Genomic DNA, 10,800 nt, shown 5'->3' with positions numbered 1-10,800 from the left:
AATGGCAGATCCTGGAAAATACCGATTTTAAACTATAACAGCATCAAATCGCCGTGAAGACCCGGTTCCTCCTGTAGGAGCCTGACCAGCAGTAGAAACTCTACCTGCTGATGAAACAGCTCTATGCAGTTCACTAATTGTTGGGGACCATAAGGCAGCAGCAAGTTTCTTTAAGTTTGGCGGTCACACTGAGACATTTGATTGAGTCTTTTTCTTTCGGGTGAATGCACTACCAAGTTCATAAGTTCTTTGACTAAACTGATGGTTTTCATCTACAAAGCCTGTTTATGCTACTTTAGCTAAATACATTTGCAACTGTAATTTGGCACATGTTATTGGACCGGTGTTCACTATTTAACTCAGCATGGTTTCTTTCAGTACATCGCGATTCATTGTTTCATGACACTTACCTTTAACTCCGTCCATTTAACTGCATTTCATCTCATTCCATCGCTCTATTTCATATAGCTTTGACATTCATCACATTTCTGACAACTCATCTTTCTTTCCTAGTTGATCGACATTTTCTTTAAGTGTCTTCATCATTTTATTTCCTTCATTTTTCGTTACGTTTGATTACATTAGATTCTAGTGCATTAAATTATATTTCCTTTCATCGTTTCAATACTTTTTCATGGCACATATTGTCTTCCTGTGCTGTAATACTGTCTCATTTTATTTCACTGTTTCATGTCATTTCATTACCACATTTTATTTTTATTTTATTTTATTCAATCCAGCCCATGGTCACTTTTATCACTTGTTTTAACTACTTGTTGTCCTATCAATTCATTCCAGTATATTTTTAAAGTTTTTTTATTCCAATTAGAAACAAGCTTGCTTCCCTTGTCAATCCCAGCTCCTCCCTCTCCCTCCCTCCTCCCCAGTCAGCTTCAGCCCTCAGCCAACTCCCCCCTAGGTTACACTCCACTCCTCAAGGAGTGTGAGGCCCTTCGTGGGGTTTCTCAAAAGGTGTGGCCCTTCATGGAGCATCTCCAAAATCTGTCATATCATCTGGGGCAGGGACTAAGCCCTCCCCCTTGTGTCCAGCTGGAGACAGCATCCCTCCATGTGCAATGAGCTCCTAAAGTCCATCTGGATGGCAGGGATCAATGCTGATCTATTGTCAGAGACTCCAAAGAATACTGAGGCCTCCTCACTGACACCCACGTTCAGGGAAACTGGATCAGTCCCATGCTGGACACTCAATTATTCGTCTGGGGTGGGGTCCATCATCTCCCCCTTTGTTCAGCTCAGCTCTTTCTGTGACTTTCATCTGCCAAGCCTTAATTAACACCTTTGCTCCTCCCTCCTCCCTCCCTACAGCTGGGTTCCAGGAGTTTAGTTCAGAGTTTAGCTGTGGGTGTCTGCCTCTGCTTCCTTCAGGCACAGGATGAAGGAAGGCTCTAGGATGGCATCCAAGGAAGCCTTCAATCACAATATCAGGGAAGGGCATTTAAGGGCACCTCTCCACTATTGGGTAGTTTGCCAGTGGTTGTCATCCTTGTAGGTCCCTGCACATCTCACTAGTGTCAGATCTCTCTTCAAACCCATAATGGTTCCTTCTGGTATGGTGTGTCTCATCTTGTTCTCCTCTATTCTACCCCTATCTCAACCTTCCTGCACCTTCTTGTCCTCCTCTCCCCTGGTCTTCACCCTGTCTCTTTCTCCCAGATTTGCCACCCCCCTTCCCCCTTCAGCTTCCAATCCCCTAAGAAGATTCTATCCAATTCCCCTTGTTTGGTGTACCATGCATGTCTCTTTTAGGGTTCTCCCTGTTTCCCAGACTCTCTGCCTCTGGGATTGTTCTCTGGTACTTCCCTGTTTCATGCCTGAAATCCATATATTCATTCCAATATATTATTTCACTTCATACCCCTCCCCCAGACTGCAGAGTCCCGAGGCAGCCTGGCTTGTGGCTGACTCACTGAGAAAACCACTGGCTGCTGAAAGGGTAGGTGCATCTGCTAAGCTTTGTAAAAACAATCACTTGGCTTTAAAATGTCAGATGCTGGAAAATACCGAGTTTAAACAGCAACAGCATCAAGTCGCTGTGAAGATCTGGTTTCAGATGTAGGAGCCTCACCTGCAGTAGAAACTGCCTTTGTGGTGATGAAACAAGTTAGGGGTACCAAGTTAACCCGAGTACTCACATGATCACCTAAGACCAGGAAAGTTAGGGATTTTCTGAGAGGTTGCCCTCATTGAAGGGCAGCATGTGTTTCCTCCAGCCCTCACCAGATCGACTAAGATTGGGAAGGTTAGGGATTTACTCAGCAGTAGCCCTCCTTAAAGGCTGGCCAGCATTCTCATTTAGGTAAGGAGTAAGTGTATTGATCATGGGTCCTGGAAGTTCTCACCTTCTTATGGAGGAGCACTTGATACAGTTACTAAAAAAGCAGGGCACGAATATCAGACATAGGACACCTAAAGATTTTATTTTAACCTAGATTTTAATAGTCCAGAGAGCTAAAGTAAAGCAGAAGCAAGTACAGAAACGTTTACAGTTTAAAAGTTTGTAAAGGATCTTTCCCTGTGGCAGAAGCCACCTGGCAGCTCGGTCAGAGCTCTGCTGGTGCTTAGGGAAACAAAGGGTGGTCCACACATTTGCCAAGCGCAGAAAAATACATCTGTCCTTGAACCAGCTAGCAGTGTATGTAGCCACCCTCAGCTGCCAAAAGAACTTGGAAAAAACTTTCAGCCCCTAGGACACAGGATGAAGGCTTTACAAAAAACATGCAAGGAAGTCCAAGACCAAAACCTACGAAGGTGTTAATACAGCCAGCCAGACACTGTTGAAGACCTTATGAAAACATAGAGACAACATTGATAAATTTGGATGTGTTCAGATTTTGGATACTGATTGTCTATAGATGCTGTGTTAAAGGAGAATTCAATTAAGGATGTTTCATTTCAACTAGCTAATCATACCCTAAGCAAAAGTAGAGATGAGAGACCTGTGCATGCTATGTGTGTATGGTGTGGCCACACTGGTGTGTATGGAATGTGAGTGTAAATCTGTGAACGTAGACAAAAGTCTACTACACAGCCTGGGAGCCAAGAACAGGCTAGATCCAGGCTGCTCACGATTCTTCTCACACTTTTTCTGCTGTAATATTTATTTACAATTTTTTCGGTAATAAATTTTGAATATTATATTATTTAGTACAAAAAGTCAGGCATAGGTAGCAATTTGGGTAGAAGAGGCAAACCTGTTAGAGCCAGGCTGCTGTAAAATCTTCTATGGTTTTCGGCGATAATTATTCTCAGTCTTCTCAAGATCAGAACAGCAGATCTTGCTTAACAGTTTGGATAGAGTGAGGCAGAGCCTGCCTCTGCCCCTGGGCTGTCCCCATTTATAGTCCAGCCAGCCAGCCAGCCAGACAGGCGGGGGCAGAGCTCTGCTGTCAATGGCTGCTCTAGGGCTGGCCTAGCCCATGGGGGCGGTGTCTAAGGACGATGGCAAACACCAGAAGAAAACGATTTAATTGTTTTGTACTGAAAGCAAGAATCAGGCACTGCTGCCCAAAAGAAAATGGCGAATTCACACAAATTCACTCCCCTCCCCCAGACTGCAGTCCGGAAGCAGCTCGCTTGTGGCTGACTGAGAAAACCCCTGGCTGCTGAAAAGTAGGTGAGCCTGCTCTTCTAAGAAAATAAGCATTTGGGCTGTAAAATAGCAGCTGCTGGCTAAAACCGAGTTTAAACAGCAATAGTGTCAAATTGCTGTCAAGACCCGGTTTCTGATATATGAGCATGACCCGCAGTGGAAACTGTCAATCTCTTGATTTAACAGCCATCTGCAGTGTTAGGTGTTGGGGACCATATACCAGCTTCAAGTTTTAATTTTCGTAAACTTTTGGGATCACACTGAAACTCCTGTTTGTGTCCTTTTCTTTTGGAACAATGCATGTCCAAGAACAAAATTTTTGAGTAAAACTGGTTGGTTTTCTTCTACCTTTTTTACCTAACTATGGTTTGGAACTATAATTTTGGACATCTTGATGCGTTTTCCTTATTTGACTTCAACATCATTTCAGTTAATTCCATTTCATTATTTTATTACATGTACTTTTAGCCTGGTTTATCAAATTGGTCTTCATCTCATTTCATGGTTTTATTTCATATTATTTTTACATTCATTACATTTCAGTCATCTTAGTTTCCTTGTTGATTGTCATTTTTTTAAGTCTACTGGCTTGTATCTTACTTCATGATTTTTTCATTTGATTACATTAGATTCTATTGTATTAAGTTATATTTCCTTTCATCTATTCAGTCTTTTATCTCATTGCATTTTGTCTTGTTCTGTAATACCATTTCATTTTATTTTGATAGTTCATGTATTTCATTCTTAGTTTTCAATTTAGTTTTATTTCACTCCTTCCATCCCATGGTCACTTTCGTCACTTCATTTAATTATTTCTTGTCCCATTGATTTATTCTGGCATGTTATTTCTTTTCATCTTTCTCCTCATTTTTCTTTCTTCTAATTTAATTATACTACATTGCATTTGATACATGACACTATATAATATATACATACAAATCATCTCAACACATTTAATTTTGTATTCCATGTCATTCATTACAGCAGTTCTTTTTATTATATTTTATTTTAATGACATTATTATTAAAATTCATTTATTAAATTTAGCTTATTTTCCTCTTCCTTTGAAAGTTTTTTCATTCCAATGTTTTGTTGATTTTATTTCATTACAATGCAATCCAATTTGTTACATGAAATTATTCACTGTATTTTATTTTCCTTTTGTTTCAGTGTTTTAAAAAATCATATTATTGTCAGGCGTTGGTGGCGAATGCCTTTAATCCCAGCACTCGGGTGGCAGAGGCAGGTGGATCACTGTGTGTTCGAGACCAGCCTGGTCTACCGAGCGAGTTCCAGGACAGCCTCCAAAGCCACAGAGAAACCCTGTCTCGAAAAATCAAAAAAAAAAAAAATCACATGTTATTGCATTTCATTTAATTAATCTTGATTTTGTTGTTTCATTTCATTATTTTTGTATTGCTTTGTAATAGTCTGATGAAATTACATTTTACTCTATCATATATCATTGCATTTCATCTATAGTTTTATATTACCAGTTCATCTTATTTTATCACATAATTTCATTATCAGTTTTTGCCTCATTTATTTCAATAAGTATATAATACACCTTTCATCCCTCATTTATGTCATTTCATGTTATATGTGTTCATTTCAGAATATTATTTCGTTTCTTTAAACCACTTAAGTTCATGGTTTCTCTTCCTCTCTGTTGATATTTCTCATTGCATTTGAATACTTGAACTTTCCTGCCATACCCATAAAATTTCATTTTATTATTTCATTATTAGATTTCCCTTTGTTTCATGCCACTCCATATATCATGACACCATGCTTTTATCTCTTGTTTTCCTTATTTCGTGGCATATTTCTTTATTTCAGCATGTTATCACTTCACTTCAGTTTATTTCTTTTTATCTCACTAATTACAACTCATCGTATTAGATTATATGACATTTCCTGTTGTGATATTTTGTTTGTGACCTAACAAATAAAGCTTGCCTGAAGATCAGAGTGCAGAGCTAAGCACACAGTTAGGGGTAGAAGCCAAGCAGTTGTGGTACTCATCTTTAATCCCAGCCCTCAGGAGACAGAGGCAGATGGATCTCTTTGAGTTCAAGGCCATCCTGGGCTAAGAGAGACTGAATCAGTCTAAAAGAGAGGCAGCTCACAGAAAGGTAGTCCCAGCATTTGGGATCATATGCCTTTAATCCCAGCAGGAAAGAGGTGGGATTGATATGGCTGGGTGGAGAGAGGAATATAAGGCAGGAGGAGACAGGAACTCACAGCATTAACTCTTAATCTTGCTTATTTGGTCTGAGCATTGGTCGAGGTAAGAACTCCAGTGTCTGGCTGCTCTGCTTCTCTGATCTTTCAGCTTTCACCCCTTAACATCTGACTCTGGGTTGTTCATTAATAATACTAATTAGCATTGCATTACATCCTGTCACCACATGAATTGTAATGAAATGAAATCAACAAAATGTTGGAATGAAAAAACTTTGAAAGGAAGAGGAAAGCAAATTAAACTTCATGAATTCTATTTTTATTATAATGTAATAAATATAAAATGTAATAAAAAGAACTACTTGTAATGAATGACAAGGGATACAAAATTAAATGTGTTGCGATGATGTGTATATATATAATATGTAATATCACAGCATTTTTAGTTGAGTTATTTCTTTGTTTTTCCATCATCATATCATTTCAATAATTTACATTTCATTATGACCTCATATTTACATTATCTTTATACATTACATTTATATTATATTTATATAATATTTTAAAAATATATTATTTTTAAGTAAATTTATTTAATTTGACTGAGTTTCTTCCTCCCAAGTCATTTCACTCCACCATTTTATTGCATTTTTTTCTGTTGTACTATTTTATATTTTTTCCTTTTTCTTTTTCTTTTTTTGGTTTTCAGAGACAGGGTTTCTCTGTATTGTTTTGGAGGCTTTCCTGGAACTCACTCTGTAGGGCTGGCTGGCCTCGAACTCATAGACATCTGCCTGCTGCTGCCTCCCGAGTGCTGGGATTAAAGGTGTGCACCACCAACGCCCAGCTTTATTCATATTTCTATCTATATTGTTTTCCTCTTGTCTCAATATTTTAAAAAGTATTTAATTTCAGATTTTATTTCACTTCATTTTCTCATTTGATCATTTTGTTTAGGGTCTTATTGTATCATTTCAGTGTTTTATATTTCATTATGCTTGATTTCATTGCCTTACATTTTATTTTGTTTATTGTTTCTCTTTGTCTCATTACATTTTATCTTATAAATTTCAACACCATTTTATTTTATTTCCTGAAGTCAGATAACTTCATTATCATATTTCAGGTCATAAATTCCTCCTGGCATTTTAATTTTTATTTTGTTTTATTAACTAATTTCGCTTCGTTTCATCCATTCATGTCATCATTTATCTTTTCGTTATAGTGGGTCCCGAGTAGATCTGAAACAACCAAGGCACATAAGAATTCACTCAAAGCAAGGTTTTTATTGAATTTTCAGTGAAACTGACCAGTCAGGGACCTCAGTACAGACTGGGAAGCTGACTGAGTCTCAGAATACTCACTCAGGAGGGGATTTAAGCAAGAAAACCACAAATATCTGTGCCAACCCACACAGGATACAAGTTCTGCAGTGTAAGTAAACAGATAAGTTTGTTCTTTGTGGATAGAAACAGTAAGTATGTCTTGGAGAAATAAAGTTGAATAACAGGCAAGTTGTAGTACTAAGTAGGATGTTCAGCCCTAGTGGAAAGTTCCAGCTCCCCAGCATCTGGAAAGTCCCACTTCGCCTAGGGTCTGGAAAGTCCCACCTCCCCGAGGGTCTGGGACCTTGAATGTTGTTTTACCTTTCACTTAAAATTGAGTCTGGAAATAAGGCAGTACTTAGGGCCAGTTCCTTTTGCTTAATCTCAACATAGTGGATTGCATTATATACTTCATTTGATTATCTTCTTTTTCTCATAACTTTTCATGTTATAATTGTGTAACACTACGTCAATGTATTTCCCTGTTCAAATGATTTCATTGTCACATTTCATTTCATTATGTAAATTATGAGTAAAATTAGCCGAAGTCCTTTCAGCTGCTAGTGTAACCTGAGCTTTAAGGGGGAAAGTCCCAGTTTCCAGCAGCCTCACAGGCTCATCTCAGTCACTTAAACAATATACCAATGAGAGAGGCAGGGGATTGCCCTTGGGCAATGCAATGAGTATTAATCAACGTGGCCACCCTGTTCTGAAATTCATGACACCTCAGACTGAAGGCAATGACTGATGTCTACTCCTGCCCCTGCTCTCCTATGAAGCTGAATAGGTAAACTGAAATGAAATAAATAAATGAACAAAATAAAAGCATCATGAGAAGGGAAGACTGGAGAGTGGGCTCAGTGGTGGAGGCTTTGTTGCTTGTTGGGGTCCATAAAGATGACTCCACTCCTGACTAAAGGCCAGAGAGTTCAAAATTGCTAAAGGTCAAAGCATGGCTACTGTAGGATGTTTGATCTTGGCCTTGGGTGTCTTATGTAAATAACAACAGACTTGGTCTGAGGTGTGGTTGCCCTGGATCCTCAAGGCCCGATAACAAGAAATTAGATATAAGTTATGGCTACCGAATCCTTGGAGTTTACATGATGAAAAGTCTGTTTGTACCATATGCATGATATCATGTTCCCCTTTTTGGTTAAAGTATTTTCGAGTGGTGTAAAATAGCTGGGTGTTGGTGATGCATGCCTTTAATCCCAGTTCTTGTAAACAACAACAACAACAATAAAAAAACCAAGATGTTTTTTCATAAAATTTCATATTTTTAACAAGGATTTCAGTCACTAAATAAAAGTTGAAACTGTGAACTAAAAGTGAGTCATTGTCATAAAACCTTAGCTTTTCATGAAGAATCTTTCCTTTTTATAAAAAGGGCAGCTTTCAAATTAAAAGATCGTTTTTGATCAAAACCAATAGTTTTAACGAAAAATCAACCCCTTCAATAAAAGTCCAATTGGAAATTAAAAGCTGAGCATTTATGAAAAACTTTAAGAAAATTCCAAACTGTAAATAAAAGTCTACCGTTTCCATCCTTTAACTAGAGGTCAACCTCTTAACAAAAGTTCAGGAGAAGTCCTCTAGTATAAAGTCCATTCTTTGAAGAAAAACAGTTTCTAGGCACCTGACAGACTAGGACTTCAATGATGAAGGAATTCTTCAGTTTCATTCAGATGCCAAAGGGAATGTTCTCCAGGCCTCTGGTGTGTTTGATCCTTTTGAGACAGACCCCCCTGTGTTTTCACTGAAATGTGGTATCATGTTAGGAATAAGTTGCTTTCTATGTTGTAAAATTGGGGGAAAAAATCAAACAGAGAACCATTACACAACGGGTTACCAGAAGGTATAATGTCTAACCATATTTTTGTTATGAAGACTAAACAGTACTTGATGAAAACCCATAATGTTTAGTCAAAAATTGGTTCTTAGGTCAAGGATTGCTCCAAAAAGATAAGGACACAACAAAAAGTTTAAGTATGTCACCTTAAGTTTATCCAAGTTAATACTAACAGCTGGGATATGGTTACCAGTGCTTAACAAAGGACAAAATGGGTGTTTGATCAGGAGAATTACTTAGAGTATCTACTGCGGGTCAGCTTCCTAAATCAGAATCTGTGTCTTCACAGAGATTTGATGCTGTTGCTGTTCAAAAGGACTCTTGGGCAGATGTTACATTTTTAAGCTCTTACCCAGACCTGTGCTTCAGCCCTGCGGGGTGTCCAGTCACCCAGCTTGGTTAATGGTGAAGGCTTGGGTGCAGCAGGAAGTGTGGCTGTGCCCCAAGAAGTTCTGACACAAATGGACAAAGTCCCGGGTTGTTGCTGCGTGGATGCTGTCAATGTCACTGATCCCTTATTTTAGTCCCCACTGAAGATGGCTGCAAAATGAGGGTCAAATTCGAAGGACCAGACATTTGCAGATCCCTAGGACAAGAAGGCACTGAGTTTCTGGTCAGGTACCGGTGACAAGCGATTTAGCCAGAGCCTGGCCACTGGATTTCTCAGTGGCACAGATTTCTCTCTGCAATTGTGGCTCCTAGAGTTTTCTAAGATTACCCGGTGCAGCAACACTACCCCTTTGCTGAAGGCTTCTTTTTTCTTTTTTCTTTTTTCTTTTTGGGTTCCGTGGCCTCCCTGGCCCCCAGCGAGGCTGTTTCTGGACTATGCTGTGCACTGTGCGATTTCAGCAGGGCACAGGCTTGGCCCTGGCTGATATGCAGTGCACCACAGCGGGAAGCCCAGACCTCAGGTGCTCAGCACATTGGCCAGTGAGATCGGGCTGAGGTCCCCAGTTGGTGGAGAAATCCGGTTTTGTTGGCCTTCTGGAGGGAATTCATTGCTTATGGCTCTGTCAGTCCTGGATCCTGTCCTTCAGTCTTTGGCACCAGGGAGCCTTAGAGAATATGGGGACCCTTTGGGCTACTGCTCCCTGCAAAGCATGCTTCCTTTCCGAACGCCTTCGTTTCAAAATAAAAACGCACTGACAACTGTCTAACTTTCCTGATCAATGTTTCATTTAATTCGTACTAAAGAACGCAATATACGGAGCTGAGTGTGATGGAGCAGACTGAAAGATAAAAACCAGGAGGAGGACCCGACTGTCTTAAGGGGTGGCTGTTTTTGGTATAGACATGAGGGAGTAGACAGACAGACAGAGGAAGAGGTTGAGGGGAGGCAGAGACAGAAAAATCTGGGAAAGCCCCATGTCCAGACCTAGCTGTGCTGCGCCAAGAGAGGGGGGGACCCAGAGCTAGAGCTGAGTCTGACCTAAAGAGGGTGGGGACCAAGCTACTAGCCAAAGGACTGGTGGTGGCTGAGTTACACTGGGGCCATTGGAGCAGGGGACAGGAAACCCAGCACTGCACCTGGGCTGGAGAGTTCAGGAAAGGGAGCCGATTCTGCCTGGTACTCAGGGAGCCCAGAGAGGGGCGGTCAACATCCGCTTTGATTTGTTAATAAGCACTTTACAGGTGCTGAACAGCTTAGGGACTGGTGGCTGGTGGGGAGTTTGGAACACTGCAGGAGGGTAAGGGGTTCTCGCAGGGAGGAGGGCAAGCCTAGCAGTTCCCTGTCCTCGTTCTGTGCTGGAGACCTGAATCCAGAGGCTGTGGTGGGAGAGGAGGACCTGGCAGAAGCATCCCTTTGCAGGTTTGTGTTCCTTGTGCCAGCT

The 10,800-nt window shown here is 40.2% G+C and overlaps 1 long non-coding RNA gene across 1 annotated transcript; it reads left to right on the top strand.

Annotated features, from left to right (window-relative positions):
• The first annotated feature begins 6,901 nt into the window (after window positions 1-6,901).
• LOC121133184 lies at window positions 6,902-10,122 on the top strand. The gene is made up of 2 exons (XR_005869961.1): window positions 6,902-7,228; window positions 9,258-10,122. It is a non-coding gene; the product is annotated as an uncharacterized LOC121133184 (long non-coding RNA).
• Window positions 10,123-10,800: the final 678 nt, after the last annotated feature.

This window comes from Mesocricetus auratus, unplaced genomic scaffold, assembly GCF_017639785.1.
Source record: "Mesocricetus auratus isolate SY011 unplaced genomic scaffold, BCM_Maur_2.0 Super-Scaffold_100020, whole genome shotgun sequence".
Taxonomy (NCBI): domain Eukaryota; kingdom Metazoa; phylum Chordata; class Mammalia; order Rodentia; family Cricetidae; genus Mesocricetus; species Mesocricetus auratus.
This window is presented reverse-complemented; position numbering and strand designations above follow the sequence as displayed.